The sequence below is a fragment of the Camelus ferus genome, chromosome 8 (assembly GCF_009834535.1).
Source record: "Camelus ferus isolate YT-003-E chromosome 8, BCGSAC_Cfer_1.0, whole genome shotgun sequence".
In the NCBI taxonomy this organism is placed as follows: domain Eukaryota; kingdom Metazoa; phylum Chordata; class Mammalia; order Artiodactyla; family Camelidae; genus Camelus; species Camelus ferus.
Window position 1 is genome coordinate 59,505,081 of NC_045703.1, and position 24,187 is coordinate 59,529,267.

Here is a 24,187-nt window from a genome sequence, read left to right on the forward strand (position 1 = left end):
CCATTTTCAGCCTGCACATGACTTGCCTGGTATAAAAAAATGCATTTCCCACACTCTCTTGCTACCAGATGGAGCCATGTGACTGAATCATGGCCAATGGGATGTAATCTCAAGTGCTTTATGCAACTTCTGGAAAGAATTCTTATAGGCTTTCCCTTTCCTCCCTCCTGATGCCTAGAAAGCCAGCATGGAGGTTAAAGCTGGAGCCAGAGCAGCAGTCTTAACCCATGACGTGAACTTGAGAATGGAGGCCACTCCTGGGACAGCCATCAGATCAAGCAGCCTGCGTCCCCGTCACTGCAGAACTGCACACTCACCCATCAGAATCTCCAGATATCTATTGGGGTTTCTTGTGCTCAGTGATAAATCTGATCCTAGTAAACAGACTAGCCAAACCCATTTAAAAGACTAGAAAGCTTATCGTTAGCTCTCAACAGCTCCTATTTCATATACAACTTACAAAATTCTTTGTAGTAAATTTGCTACTTTAATAAATTGGTTCTTGGCCACGCAGACCACTGATTCTTGCAGAATGCCAAAAGAACATTGCACATGTTTTATACTTACTTGGGAGAAAAGATTAATGCCCATTCGGGGGGGGGGGGAAGATATACTAAAATGCTTGTTCAGGAAAGGAAGATTAATTTGGAATCAAGGTTTAAGAAGAGATTTTAAAAGATATAGAGAAAGAGAGAGTGACGTTAAGCCTGAAGAAAACATCTAAGTCTTGTGCCTACAGTAGTTCAAGCTGTGTCTCTGGTTCTTGCAGCCAAAGAGGCTAAAACAGGCCCACGCTCCCAAAAGGGTCTGTCCCCTTAAAAGCAAGCACTCTGAGGGGGCAGGGTGGTCTCACAGATGAGAAGACCAAGGCTCAGAGAAGCAAACTTGTGGGGGGTGGGGTCACACAGCTGGTGAAGAGCAGACCCCACCTGTCTGGCTCCCGGTGCAGCCCCCTTCTCCGCCCCTCTCTCCTGGGACAAGGAGGAGAGGAGACTGTGTTTGCTTCTCCAGAGCAGTCCAGCCGAGAATACACGGCAGGCAGGGAGCAGCCAGTGTTTCTGGGAAAAGGACCTTCTGTGATCTTGGGTCCTCAGCCGGCTGAGCTCCGGTGGAAAGGCCTGGGAAACCTACTAATGAGTAGAGAAGGGAAATCTAGGACTTTAAAAAATGCCATTAAAATCCCTGGCTGCAAAGAAAAGAGACCGCTGGTACACTGCCAGCAAAAACCAGATTTGGAAAAGAAAGAGCTGCGTCCAGGAAACTTGTGAACTCTCTTTTTGGTTCGCTCATCTTTTCTCTAAAAACTTTCTTTAGTTGTTACTTGCTCAGTTACTAATTACAGTAGTCTCTGGGGAGGGCTGGAGGAGGAGGGGGTTGTCAGTGACAGCCAGACGGATAAAGAGGCCCATGGACCCTTCCCGGGACTCAAGCCACTAGAGCCCAGAAGCTTCAGAGCTATAGGGGGCCGTGTACAGCTCAGTGGTAGAGGGTGTGCTTAGCATGCTTGGGGTCCTGGGTTCAATCCCCAGTACCTCCATTATACATAAATAAATAAAATCCTAATCACTCCCCCTCCCCACACAAAAAAGCTAAAATAAAATTAAAAAATTTTAAATCTCTATCTAGATGAGGAAGGGCCACAATTTGCCATATTTGTGCCAGATCTGTTTCCAAAGTTAACTCTTTGTTTTCCTAAATGTTTCATATTCTGACGTGTGTATAATGGACCTGCTAACATCTACTGAACACTTACCAAGTGCCAGGCACTGGGTCAGGTACGTAACAATGCAATGCCACACTTTATACCTAATAACTGTACGTGCTACTGTCCCAGCCTATAGATAAGGTAACCACTAAGATTTGCCCAGATTAAACAGCTAATGAGGTGGCCTTGCTGAGATTCCAACTGAGTTTCTGTTCATTTAAAACCTGCTCTTTTAATTCTTTTAGTCACAAATCCTTTTTTTAAATGAAGAGCTGGAAAAGGTTTTTAGGACTAATTAAGGGAAAGGCAGCCTTTTTAAAGTTACCTGATACTTTATGTTGCCTTTATTTTCAATCAGTGACCTGATTGAAACCTTAGGCATTTACATGGTATCCTAGACACCATTCATCCTTGTTTCAAAGAAACTCTTCCCCATTTTTCCAGTCCCCAAATTCTTTCATTACTTTTGATAATTTCCCAGGGTATTCCTAACAGATCTGAGAGTCCCAGAGACCATCACTGTAACCTGTCGAATAGCAGTTATCACTCTTTTAAAATCTCAGGACACTTTTATACTCTTAAAAATTACTGAGGACCTCAAAGAGCTTTTGTTGATGTAGGTTGTATCTATCAATATTTTACCTTTTTAGAATTTTCAACTGGGAAATTTTTAAACTATGGATTGATTCATTTAATAATAACCCCTTTGCATGTTTATGTAAATAACATTTTCATGAAAAGTAACCATGTTCTTAATAAATTAGCAAGAGATGTATATTTTCACAAGTCTCTTTAATGACTGTCCAGGTTCTTATATCTTCTGCATTCAATCTGTTGTGATATGTTGTTTTGGTTGAAATATGTAAAGAAAATCCAGCTCTATACAGATGTGTAGCTGGAAAAAGAAGGAATAGTTTGTCACCTTTTCAGGTAACTGTGGATATTCCTCTTTGATACCATACCCAGACTCAACAACTGGAAGTTTCTTTTAAAAGATCAGCTGCAAACAGAATCTGAATCCATTATCAATGAATTTTTTTACTCTGTTATTGGACTATATTTCACTATGAACCTAAGCATGACTTTGTAACATCATGCACTGATCATCTGGAAACTCACTGAGTTATCCAGATCTTCCTAATGTTGAAGCATTTCATTATATAATAGCCTGAAAATTACATTGTTAGTATGACTACAGTACTGGAGAACACTCTGACACAAATCACAGCGAATATTTGTTTCTATCTGTCTCCTAGAGTAATGGAAATAAAAGCAAAAATAAACAAATGAGACCTAATGAAACTTAAAAGCTTTTGCACAAGAAAGGATACCATCAATAAAATGAAAAGACAACCTACAGAATGGGAGAAAATATTTGCAAATGAAGCAACTGACAAGGGTTTAATTTCCAAAATATACAAATAGATCATATAGCTTAATATCAAAAAAAAAAACAAACAACCCAATCGAAAAATGGGCAGAAGACCTAAATAGACATTTCTCCAAAGAAGACATACAGATGGCCAACAAGCACATGAAAAGATGCTCAATATTGCTAATTATTAGAGAAACACAAATCAAAACTATCATAAGGTATCACCTCACACCAGTCAGAATGGCCATCATTATAAAGTCTACAAATAATAAATGCGGGAGAGGATGTGGAGAAAAAGGAACCCTCCTACACTGTTGATGGGAATGTAAATTGGTGCAACCACTATGGAAAACAGTATGGAGATTCCTTAAAAAACTAAAAATAGAGTTACCATATGATCTAGTACCCCTGGGCATCTATCCAGAGAAAACTCTGGATATAGAAAAAAAACACAGGAACCCCGATGTTCATAGCAGCAGTATTTACAATAGCCAGGACAGGGAAGCAAACTAAATGCCCATAAACAGATGAACGGATAAAGAAGATGTGGTACGTATATACAATGGAATACTATTCAACATTAAAAAAAGAATAAATAATGCAATTTGCAGCAACACAGATGGACCTAGAGATTATCATACTAAGTGAAGTAAGTCAGACAAAGACATGTATCATATGATATCTCTTATATGTGAAACCTAAAAAAAATGATACAAATTAGGAGTTTGGGATTAACATATACACACTACTATATATAAAATAGATAAACAACAAGGTCCTACTGCATAGCGTATGGAACTATATTCAATATCTTGTAATAACCTATAAGGGAAGAGAATCTGAAAAAGAATACATAAGAGTATAACTGAATCACTTTGCTGTATACCTGAAACTAACACAACATTGTAAATCAACTACACTTCAATAAAAAATTTTTTTAATAAATAAATAATTTTTTTTAAAGTACTGGAGTTTGGGGAAGCTGTCAAGCCCATAGTGGAAGACGTATTTTTTTAAACATCTAATTTGCACTTGAAAAGCTTGAATTTTATGATTGGTAACAAATATTGTGGGTTATTTTTCCTTTCACCAAGTGACAGCTTGCTTAATTCATTTTCAGGAATACATCTGCCATAGGTCCGAGTCAAAATAACCACAGTTTGCCAGTCATTCTTTCAAGTAAAAATGGCGTTCCATGAAAAAAGCAGCTCGTTGAGCACACAACTCAAACCCCTGCAGCTACACAGGAGCTTGTCCTCAAGACCCCCACAGCACCTCTGCACACTGCAAAGTGCTGGATGTGTACTTCCCATTTTGTCAAAATATTAAAAAGACCTGTAACCGAGGATCAAGAAGAATACAACTAATACTTTTTACTGCTTCATAAGGGCACACCTCAGCGGACCTCACATGCTTTACAAGCAAACACACGAGACACTGAAGACCACAATGACTTCTAGGACAGGTTGGTGCCACTGCTTTGACTTCAGGCCCCGGCAGTTTCACCCACCATTGCTAATGCATCAGCAATACAAAAGCCAACCCACGGAGAAAGGTCAATAATATCTCCATGTTATAAAAAACGGTTTGATCTCATGAATCTCCCTTAAACGGCTTGGGGACCCAGGAGTACACAGATCACACTTGGAGAACCAGTGCTACCGTGAACCTAAGGACAGCCCGGGGCAGGGCTGGCCCTGCCCTCCCACAATGAAACAATGAACACACTCTCTAACTGCAGCATTTAATTTACTGGATAAAAGTAAATTAAACCAAGATCAAGCCTAGTAAGAAAAGAAATTTCTTTTTTGCCAATTAAGAACAATGATGCAACAACTTACAAACTCAAAAAACTATCTTATTAATGTCAAATGGAACATTTTATCACAAAAAGCTTTTGGATAAGAAGACGGGACTTCAACTGCTCTGTTTCAGTGCAAATGACAGAGCCTATTCTGTGTTCCTGCTGTGAAATCTGGCTTCTCGAACTTTCGGACCTACCAATGAGGACAACACCTCAGATGGTCTTTTCCTGCACCTCCCTTCCTCTGTTTTGGCTTGCAGAATCGGTGCAACCAAAGAGAAATTAAAACAACTAATCTCTAAGACTCATCCAGCTCTGACACATAATATTTCTAGAACCCTCATTAGTTTCCAAATTGGAGCCTGTGTTCCTTGTGTTCATTGTCTCACCATTTCATGAAGTGTGGTCCAGATTCTCTGCCACACTGGAAAGCACTTTCAATTTGAGACACAAACCTGGATGGTTATAAATGACAATTCTCTCAACTCACATCTCCACTACCCAGATTTCCTGTGGCTTCGGTGACCAAATGCCTGATATGAAGTGATGGCCCTACCATTTTAGAGAGTTCTTCTGTTGTTGTTTCAGCTGCTTATGTAAAAAACGTTAAGCTGGGTGATTATTTGAGAATTTGATTTAGTGATGTTTTAGGTGAATGCTTTCCATTCTCTGGACACTTCATCTAATTTCTTATATACCATACCTACTTTAAACCTTCAAGGCCATGCTTTAAATGCATTAGTAGCTGAGATCGAATGCAAATATTCCTTCAATCTGGCTGAGACTGCACATCTCCCTTGTTAGGAAAAGAAAAAAAAAAAAAACCCTGGAGGGACTGTCATAAATAATTTTCACTTAAGTGAATGCTGAAATTAGGCACCACATTGCCTGGCTCCTAGTAACCTGTTTGCAGCCAGATATGTCGAGTACCCACTGGCCAAAGCCTCGCCTTTTCAGAAATGGAAAGCAGGAAAAACAATATGATCATCTTTTAAAGTGGCATGTTGGACCCATCCCCAAAGTTAAATATACCTAGACACTTCTCATTGCGGGAACTTCAGCTGACCTTGGAAGAAAATGATGGTTATAGCGGCCCATGAGCTGAGAAAGGTGATAATGAACGAGATGTAATCATGTATTCCTGGCACACACTCTGGATAATACAAGGAGCTAATTGCATTTAAGTATTATCTTACAATATGGTGACCCAATCATTTTGGAAGATAACCAAAGTCTCCCTTTTTGGAAGAGATACTCTATTTTTAGCAAAAAATGCATTAATGTTGCCCTCTGAAACTCCCCCCCCCCAAAAAAAAAATCGTTCCTGGATCAGGTCAAAGCACATGGATATTTTCCCATAAATCTTCCTATCTGTGCTGTCAAATGCTGCCATGTGTGTCAGTGGTTCCTGGGCTGAACTCTGAAATGATGGATCCTGTTTTCCTTTTGCTCCTGGTAATCCTTGGTTTAGTGTAACTTGCAGCACCACTTACTGTGGTCCTCACTCAGGTTATATGAGGGGAACATTCATCCCGCTAGAGTCTGGTGCCCATCCAGGGAAGCATGCCAGCCCATGGGGCCACAAGGCAGGATGGAGAATACAAATGTCTCAAAGAACAAAAGAGCAACAGGAAGAAACTAGTTCTAAAATGGCAGGGTAAGAGTACTCTTTGCTTTGCCTTTTAAAATCATGGACAGGTTGATACATAGATTAATGCTGCCCTACATATTTTCTGTGGGAGTTGAGCAGACTCTTGAAAAGTAAAATGAGAACTGACAAAAGAATTAAGGTATTTTCTCCTGCAGACATATTTTTTTTAGAACATGTCAGTGTAATTGATAGTGTACGATGCTCTTTGGCCATTTTTCATTTCTGTGTAGATACAGAATGTTGGGATTAATTGGTCTCTTTCTGGAATTTGTGTCTTGGTCAAGTGCCTATAATTTCTACAAAGATTTTTTTAAAGCTAGTATTTTTCAGCTCAAATATATTTATAACCTCAATGAGCTGTGCACGTTACAGCCAAACAGGACAACAGCAGCCAGTAGACACTCACTCTGCTTTCAGGTATGTATGTGCTATACAACAGAAATGGAGAATTTGTAATTCTTTGTAAAATTATTTGTAAAAGTAGGCAATGGGGACATGGAGCTTTTGAAAAAAATAAAAAATAACAACCAGAGCAGTTATTTCTAGGCCTTCAAAATCCACCTGGGTTTGAAAGCTTTACTATCATTAAACCCAATTTGTACACCCGAAAACTGGGAGGGAAAAGCATATGGATCTATTAATGAAAAGAAGAAATGGAACTCAATGTCTCGGGGAAATTTTCAGAATTTGCCAGATTCCAAATGTAGCCCAAAGTTTTTTTGACATGACCCATGGGACACCAGGCAGAGCAAGAAATGAGGCAAACGTCTTCCTGCAGTTTTTGGCAGGATCAGAGCTGGGCTACGAGGTAGCTGGGATCCTCCCTTAGGACTTCTTACTGTCTCCTGGACCCATCACTCTGTCAGAAGAGTAATGGGAATTTTATTTGTCCCAAAACTGAGGACAGCAGGGCACAATTTTTAAACTGAAGAGCCTGATCTGTCTCCCCCACTGAGTAAACATCATCCACTATCAAAGTCATCAGGCAGTCAGCAAAAAAGCAGGACATTCTCCCTACTGGAGCCTGTGAATGAAAAAGTATGTTTTGGTGTTAGGTAGGCCCATTGCTTAAGAATTGGGAGAAAATAGAGCGTAGCATTTCAAGCATTCCAAACCAAGCAGAATTTGAGAAGCAGAATATTAACAGCTAAGAAGCCAAGATCAAAGCATTCAAAGTTCAAGGGGATAAGCAGGGAAAATCAGCAGGCACTAGGCCCGGGACGGCCGCCGAAGTGAGAAGGACTTGAGTCCTACGGAGGCCTTTCCCCTCAGAAGCTCCAAAGGCAGAACCAGGGAGTCGTGCTGACCAAGGACAAAAGCGCAAAAGAGCAGCCACCAGGAGCTGGCAGGGTTCTAGTTAAATCGGGATGAGATACCATGAGAAGATCCCGGTTGTGACTATTTGGTACAGCATGGGGACCTGGCTTTGGAGCCGGTCACATGTCTGCCCTTGACAGGAGGACCCAGGAAACACCTCCAGCTAAGGCATGGCTGTGGCCGAGAGCGAATCCCAAAGCGGGGTGTGAAGGGAGGCATGAGAACCCACATGCTTCCATTCCTCAGTGACGCCAGAGCTCGTGGTGCCATCAGCCCTGGGGGTGTGAGCGTGTGCGCGTGTGCGCGTGTGCGCACGCAAGCACAAGCCAGTGTTCATGTACAGGCCCGCACAATCCTTCCGGTGCCTCGGACCCCTGCCCTGTGATGCTCACAAAGCCTAATGCACTTACGTGGGATAATCTGCTATTTTAGAAATACCTAATGATGTTTGCACACTTTCTCAGGCATTGCTTTCTTGACTGAGCCTCTTCCAGAACAAGTCAGGAAGTAGGGAGACACGGAGACCGGCAGGTCTTCGACCCTTCAAACCCCACCACAGGGCCATGTCTTTGTACTTAACACTGCTTTTGTAAGACAGTAGATGTGAAAAACGTAAGTCATTCATGTTTTCCTGATATTGATGTGCTTTTATCCCAGTGTGATCCATATCATTTACTGCACTCAGTGAGGCCACTATGGGGGGGGGGGGGGGCGGGGAACAGCTAGATAATGCTGGATGCACCCAAACCCAAATTTATAGCTTGTACAAGTTAACAAAGTATTTAGAGCTCAAAAGTGTTAGATGAATGAATGAATAAATGAATGAAGAGGGAGTTTATTCATTGGTAAAAAGGAATTCTTTACTTCTCAAATAGATTTATTTCAAAATTCCTCTGAACTCCAGATTCAATAGAAATTATTTACCACTCCCCTCACCCCAAAAAACAGAGCAAAACAGTGTATACATAGTTTTTTCAGGAACATATTATAAAAAGTGAGGCTCACCTCTTGTAAACAAAGTTTAATATTAGATTTAGAAAGGGTTCTTTCCAGCCATGTTATCTGAACTCCAGGAATTAGAAATGATAAACAAATTCTTCAGGCTTTTCCTGTACATGACTAAGTATTATGTCCAGGGGCATTATGTTAAAATGACACTTTTTTCTTTGCTCCAGTAAACTTTCATCATCCTAACCACAGCGTTCAGTGTCTACTTTGTACTGAAAATATGAAAAATGAGTGAAGCTTGCTTGTGAAAAATCTAGCTTGGTGTCCCAACCATAAGCTAGGAAGAGAGACTGAAAAAACTTGATACGGGTGTAAAAAGAAAGAGAGTCATGTTACCAGCAACAAGCAGACAAGGCAAATTCCCATGATGCCAGGCCACTGCTGAGGGGTGGAGGGAAGCGGAGGCATTCCTTCCGGGGATTGGTTTCCTATGTGATGTCACTGGGGGTGAAGCCGGGTTGCTGCTTGCCCTCCACCTCCACAAAACTACAACTTCCCTGGAGCATGTCACCAACAAGTCCTTCCTGGACTTTGGGTGCAGTATGGGCGTATGTGCCCTCCTTCCCAAAAGTCGAGAAGAGCTGCTCTCATGCTGACGTGCATAGACTGAAACAGATGAAACGATTTTTTAATGTGGGATTTGCTTTAAAGGAATCTAGGTGAATAAAAGAGGATGTTTAGATAGTTATTATTACTGAGTGATGGACACACGGGGGTTCATTATACTAGTCTCTTTCCTTTGTGTGTATGGTTGAAACCCTTCTTAATAAATTTTTTTTAATCTGCTACCCTAGTTGAAGCAGGAAGCAAGCATGACCATAGAGAGAGAACAAATAGAATGTCTACACTAACCTCATTTCTCAGGAGGAAAAAAGCAAATCAGTACCTGTTATGGGGTGAAATATCCATTAAGCAGTGTCCTATCTGATCAGCACTGTGGCAAAGCCATTAAGCCCAGCACCGATTCAGATCAGACAGCTGCAAAAATAGAGGCTGCTCCAACCCTGAAACCTAAGGAAAACAATAATTTAAATTTTTTTAATCTCTGAAATGAATCCGCTTCCCCCACATTTACAATAACAACTTCTCACTTGAATTATGCATCCCTCTGACTATTTGAATTACAAATGTATGAATTATTCATTATCTGCAATGTGACTGAGTGTTCTGGCCACACGTGTTGAAGGCAGTGCTAAGGTTGCCTAGGATCTGGCTGGCCAGGGGAAGGTGGCATCTAGGAACTCTCGGAGGCAGGTTGCCCTTCCAAATCCACGGCCACCAGAGGGGGAAGGACCGGAAGGGTCCATTGTACTGTATGGAGTCATCAGCTCTGACCTCCTTGTACCACAAAACGTCCCCACTGTCTCTTGGCTCCCCAGCCTGTAACAGCTGCTACCCACTGGCACCACCTACATTTTAAACCAGCTGGAGACAGAGTTCTACGTGATAAGCCTGTTATATTTGCAGAGTAAGCAGGAACACCTAATGGCTTGGCCCCCTAGCGATTCCGGGACTGGCCTCTGACAGGCTACAGCAGTGTGCACTGGCAAAACAGAGGAAAAAATAATTAAAAGAGCCTTTGTCAAAGCTCCCTCTAAATCAACCTTTTAAATGTGCTCAGTTTAAGAGTCCCAAAGTGCCAATTCAATCACACTGGCCTCTAAGAACCACAGAAACCCCCAGGATAGCTATGGCCAATTAGTTAAGCAAGAGGGGCGTGTGTGTGTGTGTGTGTGTGTGTGTGTGTGTGTGTGTGTGTGTGTGAGATTCAGAGACTCAACACAGATGCTGAAAGAGCCCCCTGGACAGAGGGCAGAGAAACCCCCAGGCAGAACTGAACTGTTCTTTTTTTGAGAGGTTGAAACAAAGGGGAAAGGAACAATTAGAAAGATGGTATTAAAAACTGACACTGACAATAAAACAGAGGAGGGAAAGGTTAGCACCTAGGGGACCTTTAAAGGAGTGAAATGAAACTAGTATTCTTAACATAATCCACAAAGAAAGCAAACCAGCCAGCCATCTACAACTGAAGTGGATGAGGCAGGAGAGCTGAGAGAGACAGATAAAAGAAGAAAACACAAGAGATGCCAAAATCAAGAGGGAAGTAAAAATACGTGGTGTCAGAAATCAAACACAAGAGCAAGGATGAAACTGACAGCGAAGCAAAGTAAAACCCTAAACTGGCACCGTGCTTTTGCTAACAAAGAAAGTGTGTGCTTTTGGTAGACAGCCCAGCAAATCTGAAGAAAGACTTGCATATATTTTTTAAAGGGGGGGTGGCAACAATGGGCAGCCTTCACCCTTATCCTGGCACATGGCTTTTCCTCTTGAGAACTGCAGACCCACCCAGTATGCAGGAGGCAGGCCGCTGGTACACAGAGGTGTTGTTTGGTTGCCGGGGACGCCAGGAGCCACATCAATGCTACATGGGCTTGGTTCCACGGGGGAAACTGGAGGCTGCAAGAGTCAGCTGCGCACAGAAAGGAGGCCTGGCAATGGGTGGCTACCCAGAAGAGCAGGGATTTGGGAACTTAGTGGGGGCCGTGGACAATCAGACTTGCCACCTCCTGTGTAGCTGGCTCAGTCAGAGTCTGGTCGGAACCCCTACAAGTTCTGATCTTCAGTTTCTTGTTTGCTCCGCTGGGGGCCTAAAATGTCACGACTCCAACAGTGCCTTGGGAGGTTAAGTTTTCAAACCTTCGAGCAGAGTGCGGTTGTGTTGGTTTATTTGTTCTTTTAGTGGTCATGTCATCATTCGGACCCAAGTTTTAGATTTCCCCGATTCTAATTGCCATTGCTCCGGACGTTGGTTAATTTCAAGTTCTGGAAATATGTTTGAACACCTCTCCCAGAAGTGGGTGAGAAGTTAAAACAACGGAAATTCTTGGCTCGGAGTTCAGTGGAATGTCAAAAAGCCCATGTTTAGCTGAATGGACTTTGTGTAATGAAATCCCAGCTTCCCTCTCTGCTCTTCCAGGCCAAAGACGTACTGTATGAAACTGATGAAATTCAACAAAGCAAGAGGCTTTGGAGTATTTATTGCAATATCCCATTGATGAGGAGTATTTATTGCAATAGGCTGTGGGTAAGCAGCATTGGATGTCTCTTCCATTTCATCCTACGTGAACATGGGCAATCATTCATAATACATCCAGTCATGTATTCGATGACTGAGCCCCTCCCATACGCGAGTCACGACAGGGAGAGTAATGACCATGGTCAAGCATGACTGTCCCTCCACCCTCATGTCAGGGGTGCTGGCCTGGGGAAAACCTAAAGTTCTGCAAAACTAAGGCATTGTTCTGTTCTGTTCTGCCCAGACGTAGAAGGCAAGCTTCTTTCCCATTTCCTATTCCCCAGTGTGTCACGGGGGCTTGTGCTGTTCTACCAAAGGGACTAATAAATCGGTCTTTGCTCCAACTTAGATCAATAATAGATATTCCCTAGAGCAAGGAATAGAGTTTAAAAATAAATTTATCAAGTTCTCTAAGGATCAGAGCCAAGCTCACTGACCCCACGTGATGGCTGGCTCCATTTCCTTGATGATTAACTGACGACTCAAGCCAGTCATAATCCATATGGCTCAGGGTCATCCACAAATTGAATTGACTGGCCCATCTCACCGGTGCACAAGCAAGCTGGCCTCGATGGAAGCGTCTTTGCCCTACAAGGCCATAAGGAAGAGCTGTGTAGTGAACTGGAAGGTCTATTTTCGTCCTAGGAATTTGACCCCACTTTTGACAGACTGGCATTCACAATAAAGGTTAGGTAATGATATTAAGTGTTTTTCTACGGTCAGGTTGATATTTTGGCAGCTTAGGGGAACTGAAAACAGACCACTTAGCTCCCTGGAGCCTTTTGTGTATTCATAGCCTGCGGTTTCGCTGCAGGAGAGGAGTGTTGTGGAATAGAAACCAGGCAAGCTCACCAGACCCAGCAAGTCAGCCCACTTCTGACTCGGGACTCCCAGAGGGAATGCCTTCTGCAAGAAATTGAAGACAGATCTCTCTCTCCCTTCAGGATACTTCTGTTCTAATGCCAGGCTGCCACACTGAACTTGGAGCCTTGACATGAGAGTTCAGTTCTTGTACTTCTGAACTTTGACATCAGTATTTGGGGAACGTTGGGAAGGAGAGATGAAATGTAGACAATGATTCCCTTTGATTACATATGTGAAAAGGGCAATGGAGCCGATGATTAACGACCACGTGCTCTGCGAACTTGAACAGTCCCCACTTTCATACCAAAGACTTTATTTTCTGTTCTACAGAAAAAGCCATAAAAAGCACTAAGAAAACAGACGTTTATTTGTGGCCATATAGATGCTTAACTGCATTCTGTAAATTGCATATATGTAGGTAGTTATCATTTGTTTAACAATGTTTTGTGATGTTTACTTCTAGTTTTCCTACAAATTAAATTTTGAACTTGATTTGGGGATTATTCTCAAAGCAAGTTTAATATGCTTTAAATATATTTTCTATATAATATTTTTATAATCTGAAAAACACACTTAATCTCTCTATATATAATATAGAAAAGAGTTTAATTTCTCTTGAAAGCAAAATTTAATTTAGCTAAGTTAGTGCTCCTGTGTTAAAACAATTCAAATCAATCAAAGTTTTTTTTTTTTTTTAAACTGTGAGGACGGTCTATAGGTTCAACTTTCTAGTCTTATGTAGAACTGGACTATGAAGTCTTTCAATTCACATGGTCCAGTCTTCTCTTGGACTCAGAATGCAATTTGGATTCCCTGTCTCTGCCTCCACTTGCTGGGATGTCTTCTCTATTCTTTTTGTTTTGTTTTGGTTTGGTTTGGTTTGTGTTTTCTCAGGGGAAGGTAAAATTAGGCATATATATATATATATATATATTTTTTTTTTTTTAACAGAGGTACTGGGGATTGAAACCAGGACCCTGTGCATGTTAAGCTTGCACTCTAGCACTAAGCTATATCCTATTCCCCATCAAAGTATTTTTTAAATAAGTATAAAATTCTCTTTTGGAAAACTGACAGTTGGGAAGAACTCTAGAATGTGTCTCTAGTCCCTGGTAGATGCTCAACATTTAGGATATGGGAGGTGTTTGCATCTTTTCTTCCAGTTGGGGTGTCACAATTTTGGAAAAGAAGAGAAATGAGAAGTGAGCAGTGAACTTTCATATGGTGTCAAAGGGCGAGGTTTGGTTTTCTGGACCAGGGTTCACCACTCATAACAGTAGATGGGCAAAGGACAGTGAGTCCATCTACAAACTCTGGGAAGAATGTCAGCAGGAAACTTGCTGACCCACCCAGAGGACCAGAAACAGAAGTTTGAAGGGAAGGGAGAAAACTACCCAAATATAACTGTGACTGTTCCAGGACAGGGAGCAGGGAGTAAGCAGGAGAGAGAATGGTGGAGGAGGCACCTGTCACTGTTCAGCAGAGACTAGGAGGGGTGAAGGTGGAGTACAAGGCTGACCTCCGAGGACTTCTGGCCAAAGCACAGACTTAGAAGCAAAGGGAGATTGATGCTTTATCACAATGCGGAACTCTGACTGTGCTAAGGGTCATGGAGATGTGGAACTAGGTCCACACCAGGATATGGTTGGGGGAAGACATGCCTTGTTCCAACAGCAGAAGTGGTAAGAAAGTATCTCTGTACTGATAATAAAAGAGATTCGATTTATTAGCTCTCACTACATACTAAGCATTATGCTCATTGCCTTCTATTATGTATTTCCTTTAATCCAATGAGGTAGAGTTCCATTTTACAGATGAGGAAACTGAGGCTTGGAGAGGTGGAGCTGCCCGGGATCACTCAGCTGATAAGCACTGGAACCAAAGGCCTTGCTTTTGGCCTTCTGAGATTCCCTCCTGAGAAAGCATCCCAGGACGGAACAATCCTCCGAATGCCTGTCCCGTCCACCTCTGTGAGGGGTGTTGCTGTGTTTCTCCCACCATGCCCAGCGCTGGAGTCGAAGCCACACAGGAGCCACAGCTGAGATCCCAGCAGCGAGGACCCACTCCCACGCCAGTCCACAGTAAGCAGCTTTCCAAGAAGCGCCACTGATGCTGAAGTAAGGCAGTTTGTCTCCACACGTCATACCTGGAGAGGGGTTTCCTGTCTGGAAATTCACTAGCCCGAAGGTGGAGGTATCATGACAAGCTTGTGGGTGAGAATAAATGATGAGAGAAAGTGACCAACAACAGGGACTCCCTGACGAGCGGAGGGCAACAGGATTCTTCTGGCACACATTTTATTGCAGAGACAGGATCTCAGTCATCCAAGAGACCGCAGTAAGTCTACTTAGTCCCAAAGCCCCTGCTCTGCGTCACCATCTTGAGACCACCCCCCTCCTTTATGCCAAGGAGCCTATCCTGAGTTCTGCCACCAGGGAGAGGCAAACTGACCCTCCTTCCCACCTTGGCCTAGAGCTTCCCAGAGCTCCGCAGCCTGCTCTTACCTCTGGCGGATCAGGCACATGTAAACGTCATGAGGAGTCACTTGCCTGTCTCCTCCATTACACTGTGAGCCTCTTTAAGGCCAGAACTGCTTTTTTATCTCTGAATCCCCAACACAAGATGTGCCCTAACACAAGGAAGCACTAGGTGACTGTTTACCAAAGGATCTGTGGATCTCACTTGTTTATTCCCCAAATGACAGTCCCCCCGGGAAAGCTTCCCCTGCTTGATTAGCCCTGCTTTCCCAGGCACCACCGCGTAGTTGTTGCTTAGATTACACATTTCTCAAGGCCAGACACTGACCTTGATCTATGTCAAATGCCTGACCCATAACAGACTCTCCAGAAAGGGTAACAAAATTTTCACCATCTTGTCCTTCAACTCCCCACAAAAGGAAAAAATGCCAAATGACGTTGTCACATCTCTCAGTCCTATCCTTGAACAATTTAGTTTTTCACATTTTCAGATCTAAAGGTAGCGTTTTTGTATTTACCTGTATGAAATTCCAACAGTCCTTCACTTCAGTTTATGAAGATTTTTTAAAATTCTGTCTCTTAACAGTAATAATCACTCACACTTTTGTCATTTATATTTTCCTCTAGGTCTATAACAAATATACTGAGCAGGACACCCAGAATTCACCAACAGCCTCTGACACAAAGCTTTTTACACAGGAGGTTTTCAATAACATTTTTAAGATAAAATAGAAACCTACCAAAAGCAGGCTATCTGATGAAATCTTGGCTTCTCCTGCTGACGTTTGTAAACTCAAAGGCAGAAGAAATAATAAAGCGAACTACTGCTACTTGTAATGTTTTAAACCAGAATGTTAAGACCGCTAGCCCCTAGAGGTCATTCCTGTCTGAAGTGGTGCAAGGAGGAGGGAGGGAAAGGGAGGGGTTGGCTAAAGGGTCCCCTCGGCCAGGCATCGTCCACCCATCCCCACTTAACCCGGAGCTAACCCACTGTTCTCTTCTATGCATTGAGGGTTTGCCTAAGGCTTTGTCTGGGGGACCTGGTGCCATTATGAAAAAGAAGATGGAAAAACTCAACCTCCTCGTTTCAGAGTTGCTCATCCCTCCCCCTCCATATACACATTGCCTACGGCACCTTCAGCCAGGCATCCCACCCTGCTGCTCATCCTCTTCTTGTGGAGAAGCAGGGTGGGAAAATACAGTATAGTGAGGTTGGAGTCTCAGCCAGCAATGCACTGTGCTGGGATGATAATGAATTGGTTTCCACCTAAGGGGAGGTCTCTGGTACTATACCACTGAACTGAGCAGTGTTTTCCCCTGAGACCTGAAGGAAACATCAAAGACAAGTTTACCAAATGAGTAGGTGATTAAAAGATGTGGGAGAATATTAAGACTAGAAAGTGTCCAAAAAAATCTTTGGAATTGGCTTAAGAATAGACCAAAAACAAAAGGCACAACATTTAACAAGAATAAATACTAAATCACACTTTTAGATTTTCAAAATCAATTGGAAAAACACAAAATAGGAGACCTGACTTCAGCAGTTTTTATGAAAAAGCCAAGAGGTTTATTATTAATAATAACCCTAGCCTTTTAAAGGCCCACTATGTGACACCTGATCTGAGTCAAGTGTTACATAAAGCTAATAAAGTCTAATGCAAGTTCTCTTTGCCATCATATAAATAGAGTATGGAGGTCAAGGAAGGGAAAATTCTGACCATAATCTGAACTGGTCCAAGTACCAAATAGAGATCATAGTTTCAATCCCAGGTGACACACTGTAAGAGGAACCTTGATAAACTGGGCTATATGCCAAGGAAAACAGGACGGTGAAAGCTCTATAAATCATCGTAGGTGAGGAAGTGTTCAAGGAAATGAGGATGTTCAACTGAGAAAGAGAAGTCTTGGGAGGGACATGACAAATGTCTTTTAAAATTTCAGAGGTCATATTGAAAGGGAATCAGATGTCATTTATGTAACAGCAGAGAGCAGAAGGAGGCTCAGTACGGTAGTTGGAGGGGGCAGATAATGTCAGTTAGCATTCCGTGGTTGTGAGCAACGGAAATCACCTGTCTTGGATAGAGGAGTTCACCAGTTACTGGAAGGGCTGAGAAACCAGACTTGGGGCCTACAAGAAAGAGGTGACTCTAGAAGACCTTGGCATCAGGAACCCCTTGACTGTCTTGCCTGGCACTGCCTCCAGAATAAAAGAATTCCCACCATTCCTTGGTCTTTGTATCACTTTGTATCAAGTCCCAGAAGCATGAGTTTCACTACACATGCTTAGGTCACATGCCTACCCCTTGACTGTCCCAGGGAAATAAACAGGAAGAATTTGGCAGAAGGAACTTCCAGAGACTTCTTTGACATCACAACAGAAGGACATCGAGAGTTCACTGTCCAACACAGGCTGCTCCACTGGGAGGCAGGTTATGCCCCAAAGGAAAATCATGGTGCTCTTAGAAAGTGGGGGAATAGACTTGAGGAATCCAAAAAAAAAAAAAAAAAATGAAAAATGACAACTACGTAGAGTTCAAGATGAAGAAATCTTTTCTAAATATTAAAGTGGTCATTTATCTTATTCAAGCTAGATCACAGAGTCAAAAGGGGCAGGGGGTGAGGTTCTGATCTGAGGTAGAAAGTACCGTTGGCTGAACTCGGAAATCCCTTGAATTCTAAGATTCAACAACCCTTAAGTAGTTTCCAACCTGGGGACAGGTCAGAACCATGGGAGGAGCTTTTATGAAATTATTTCTACCTAGCTCTCCTCCCTGTCTCCAAAGATTCTAATTCCCCCTTCCCGTCCCTCATCTTCTAGCTCTAGTTGAGAACCAAAAACCACATCACATGTGAGGTTTCTACTGCTCTGTCAGTACCTTATGTTGGTGAAGTTGCCTAAAAAGGGAGACACGATGCTAATCAAATGGGAAAATTCTTTTTTTATTTAAAAATCTTTTTAAGCACCAGGAATGTCTAACTTGTAGATTTAAGCAGTGTAAAGAAATATCTGTGAAAAATGAAAAGGGACTTGGTTGAAGAAAATTAATAGTAGGAGTTATCTAACAATGCTGCAAATGTTGGCTTCCTTCTGCTACTGCTGTTTTGTTTGGAGTGGGTCCAGTTCTCTCCTTGCCTAAAAGGAGACAAGATCTGTTTGAAGCCATTAACAGCACCAATAGGAGGGACATTTGAATTAATAACCAGGAGGCCAGTCAGCCAGGAGCAATTTTGAACATAATCTTTTCCTTTGACTTTTTTTTGCAAGACTGATATTTTGCTGTATTATACTTGGTCCAACACGCCACTGCTGAGCCAAATAATTTATCTTTCTGACTCTCTTTACTTTTTAAATTGACCTAAGTAGAATATTTTAATTTATTTGCGTGGAGGGCCTTTCTGTGGATTGGGTTAGGCACTATGAAGCATTACTCCTGAGCATAAAGAATTCTTTGGAATTTAGCGAGAAATAACAAGATATCTAAGGGCATAAGCAGATGCTCGTGAAATAAGGCTAAATGAAGAGACTAAGATACAGAAACGTATATAATGCATGATCTTCACTTGCTTCTTTGAAAGTAAATTTATACAAAAAATTTTTTCTTACTCTATTTAACTCACCCCTACTTATACAACAGCACTCTTTGCAAAGTCTTCTTGTAGTGTGTTTCTGGTGGCTTCAGAGGACACTTGCATGTGAGCAGGAGCTGGTCCCCAAAGATGCCATGGGGTCCTCTCTGCTATTTTCCCCCTCTCCAGCTCCCAAGAGGCATTGTGTCTCCAAGGACACAGAGTACCCCAGGCAGCACCCTCCAGGGGCCACCACACACACCCTTGACACAATGGAGCCACCAAGGTGACAAATCTGGGCTAAATTCGGTGCTAGAGCAGGGCAGTGGTCACTCCTGCCTCTCCTTGGGCTACTCACTGTAACCTCCTCCGCATGTTCAGTACAATGCCCCAAGCTGATCTTTCTAAAATTCACATTGGAATCCAGGTCTCTCCTGCTTACAAAGTCTTCAATGGCTTCCTCAGACCTACAAAACCAAAACCCTCAGCGGCAACCATGTGGCCCCTCCTCAGCTGCCAGCAGGGACTCTTTCTTAGAACTCGCCCTCTGCTCTCAGGGACACCCAAGGGCCTCCCACGTGACAGCCAGTCCTCTGGCACCATCCCCATTCCCAGAGGGCTTGAGCTGTCCTTCTGCTTCAAACATCTCCCCCATCAAACCCCTTTACCTGGCAAATACCTACTTTTTTAATACTCAGCTCAGACGTTTCTTCCCCAGGACGTTTTCCTGCCCCTCCCCACCCCCGGCAGTCTGTACGCCCCACTCAGGGTCCCCACAGCACCTGGCTCTCCTTTTTCCCTCTTTACTTCTGTCCTATTTAGACCAGGCTTCTACTAGCACTTACTGGTGTTTGCTATCTATGTCCTCACTAACTGGTGAGCTCAGAGGGCAGGGACCTTCTTCTCATCACTCCAGTATCCTCAACACCTAGGATGGTGCCAGGCATAGATCGTGTGTCCAGTGGGTAACAAGAAAGAATGTAGCTGAACACACAGGCAACTCCACATGGGACCTTTGAAATTCCCCAGACCCCACTGTGTCCCTCAAAGCTCATGTTCCTTTTCTCCTGTTCTAGAGGGCACCTGGTCTACCTGCACTCCTTTTCCTCCACCCAAGAGGGGAGTCACAAGATGTGCTGGGTTTCTAGCCTGTGTTCCTCCAAGATTCCAAGCCTGGGTGCAGGTGCACAAGGCACCTGACAATTGACTGGCTTCACACTGACGAATTAAGACCGACACTACGTGGCCTGGCCAAGGTAGTCAGTGCTGAGCGTGGGCACTGGCCAGACAAATGCCCATCAGTCTGGGCCCTGGCCTGGCGGGGTGGCCCCCCCACCCCCTCCAAGGGCAATGCACTGTCCACTGTGCCACCCAGCAGTTCCCACCCAACCCAGTTGATAGGAGTAATTCTCCCTCACAAACATAGAAAAACAAACTTACGGTTACCAAAGGGGAAAGAGGTGGTGGGAAGGGATAAATTAGGAGTATGGGATTAACAGATAAACGTTACCATATATAAAACAGAGAAGCAGCAAGGATTTACTGTATAGCACAGGGAAATATACTCAATATCTTATAATAAGCTACCATGGAAAAGAATCTGAAAAAAAAATACACGTGCATAACTGAATCGCTTTGCTGTACACCTGAAACTAACACAATATTGTAGGTGAACTATACTTCAATTTTAAAAAAAGAATAATTCTCCTTATGAGAAAAGGACCTGCAAGACACAAACCTGCACATTCTAGAGGCTGCCTGAAGCTTCCAAGGGCACATTGTCATTTCCTCTTAAAGCCCAGGGTTGCCTTTGCACCTAATGCAGGCTTTGTGACCACAGCCACGTTTCCTGTTCGAAGGCAGCCTCTTGACTTACCCGCAGAGGCGACCACATCCTAGACGGCACAGCCGAGACTTGCCTTCCTTTCACTTCTTTAACGTGCATGTTCAAAATCACCTCGCTTTACAGAGCAAGGGCTGAGGGAATATCTAATCTTAGCAGTAAAACTCACATTTATCATATTCGGATGACCAGTTGGGAAGGGAAGACAGCAGCAGTGGAAACATCTCCGGGACCTCGACGAGGGATTAGCTCAACTGGCTGTGGAATGCCGGTGCCTCACCAGCTGATATCCAGCCCTGAATGCATTTCTCTGTCTGAAACTCAAGTGACTCTTAGGAGGGGATCACTGCAGATACCACACACGCAGGGCATTTGTGTTTCCAGTGAGCCTGGCAGGTCTGACTGTCGTCGACACAAATGTCATATGATCGCTTATAGACAAGCCCAAACTAATGCTGGGCCTGGCCTCTCGGTCACCATTACTTTAAACCCTGCCCAGGGTTGCCATGGTCAGAGCTGACTGGGATTATGTGGTGAGGTCACCTGAGCCAGCAGCCGGGCCAGGAAGCAGAGGCTCAGCCGTTTGATGGGCAGGCCATGGCTTCAGCCCCGAAATCACCATCAAAACAGTATCATAGGCAAGCCTAGAATTCGTGGTGATCAAGAGATGCTCAAAGTGTGCTAAAGCCTTGCCACAGTCCTAGGCTTTGGATTAGACAGACATATGTCAGTGTTCTGACATGGTATTGGGGCATTTCAGTTAAATTTAGTGAGCTTAGGTATCAGCAAGAAGAATCAGATTGTGTTTTATTTAAGCGCCTTCTACAGGCTTCTTTTTTTTTTAATTGATGTTTGGTTGATGTACAATATTATATGTTACAGGTGTACAATATAGTGATTCACTGTTTTTAAAGGTTATACTTCATTGATAGTTATTATAAAATATTATAATATTCCCCTGTTGTACAATATATCCTTGTAGCTTATTTTATACCTAATAGTTTGTACCTCTTCATCCCCTACCCCATGTTGCCCCCTCCCCATTCTTCTCCAGTTTGTCCTCTGTATCTGTGAGTCTGCTTCTTTTCTGTTATAGTCACTAGTTTGTTGTATTTTTTAGATTCCACATATAAGTGATTCCATACAGTATTTGTCTTTCTCTGTCTGACTTATTTTATTTAGCATAATACCCTCTAAGTCCATCCACGATGCTGCAAATGGCAAAATTTTCCTTCTTTTTTATGGCTGAGAAGTATTCTATTCCACAGGCTTCTTTATTTTGTTTTCTTGTTTGTTTTTAATCATGTTAACAAGGGGTGGACTTTCTCCTGAGCTGGGCACTTGGTTACCTTCTTGAGGCTTATCTAAGTTTCTTCAACCAATAGGATGTTGATCCTGTGTACTATAAGTGATTTCAATGTTTTTAAATTGTCATTACAAGCCTACATGTATATTACATATATTTGCTGTATTTGTTCTGTCAGACATCAATCCAGTAAATGTTTGAAAATCTTGATATCTGCAAAGGTGTTTTAGTTTGCACATGCAAATTAATTCTGTTCACAAGCCACTGATTCAACATGACAGATAAAGAAATACAATGCAGATGAGACAGAACGGAATGTCAGACTGACGGCACTCCTCAAGAGAACATTTGAAACTCCCCGACAAATAGTAGCAGAAATTAATTTGACACATGCTATCTGGAGTGATTTACAAACCAAATTGTGATTTTGATTGTAGTTCTAGCCAAAGAATTAGACTTTGAGTGCATCCCCACAGAGCCACTGAGTCAGACGTCAGGATGGCTTCCCTGAACACACACACAGGATGAGAAGCACGGAGAACCGGGAGGTGGCAACCGTGACCTGAAGCTGACTCTGTCTTCTCACCAGTGCCTCCTCTCTCCAGTGCTCAGAAGAGTGGTTTCTGGAGGCTCTGAGGTCTCCCTCATGTACCACATCCTCTGCTGCCTTCCCCAGGCTTCTGACCCCGTCAACCTTATCTGCCTTGTGCCATCAAGCTCCACTTTCTGTAAGGTAACTGATAAGCTAATCTCTGTGTATTGGACAAGTTGCTGTTCAACATGTCACTCCTTCCAGCCAGTTAAACATATCTGTATTCAAACAATGCTTTTGCAAAGATTTTGCTTAAACTTAAGCAATCAATTTTTTGATGATGCCAATTCTAGTCTTTGGTCTCTAGTTGTGTTGGTGTTATGGACCCAATATTCATCTTTATCAGGTTTGGTTAATTCTTTTTCTCCACAGAAATATAATACCACAAAAGTCACTTAAGGTTTGAGATAACTCAAATATCACCCTTGGTCCCATTAATACTAATGTCAATAAGAAGCAATTTTAAAATATAAATCAAAACCAGTTAGTACTTTGAAACCTAAATGAACCTTTTTTTTTTCCTATTTAGTTTTAGAATCTCGTTGTCATTTTGGGCTGCTGTAATAAAATAGTGTAGACAGGGTTGCTTTAACAGTAGACATGTGTTTCGCACAGTTCTGGAGGCTGGGAAGTCCAGGATCAAAGTGCTTACAGATTCAGTGTCTGATGAGAACCACTTCCTGACTTGGTGGCAGCAGCCCTCCTGCTATGTCCTTACAGGGTGGGAGAGAGGGGTGGGGGCACTCTAGTCTCTTCCTCTTCTTATAAGGGCACTAATCCCAGCCCCATCACTGGGGTCCACCCTCATAACCTCATCTAAACCTAATCACTTCCCAAAGGCCCCACCTTCAAATACCATCACCTTCAGAGTTAGGGCTTCAAGATATGAACTGGGGCAGGTGGGGGGGAGGCACACAGACATTCAGTTCATAGCAACTGTGTCTGTTATTACAAGGTGCATAAAGTTGTCCTTGAGTAAAACAAAAAATTTCTCCCAATGAAAGGAAATTGAAGATTTTTTTGAAGCTTGACTCTTACTTTATTTTTTACTCATAACCCCCCATATATAATAAACATGTGTATTCTTTAATAATTTATGCTTGATTGGAGGAAACCACACCTTATCTTGCCTTTTAAGATAAGGATTCCAGGATATCGAATGATCCATTTAGAGAGATATGTCTACATTCAAATGTTACACCTCTTGAGAAATCCGCTTTTACTATCTAAATTCATTCATTACATCTACTTCCTGCAATACATGCTTCCATTATAGTAATCAGCATTGAATCAGATTGTTTATTGTCATGTTTTACTGTCATGTGTTCCTAAACTTTGACATATTTCTTTTTACTTCTTACCCAAGACCCAAACCTAGCACAGAAATGACATTAAATAAAACTCTGATGACTAAATGAGTAAATGCTTTCATGAGACTCCAGTAGAAAAACTACCCTGAAGTGAACCTCAGTCACTTCTGCCAATCAATTACTCATCAATCTCTTTGAGAAAACTGAAGATTTAATAACTGATTCACAATGCCCAAAAGGAGACATTTCCTCTGGAGTTGAGCTGTCAACAAAATTGGAGTGTCCCAAAATG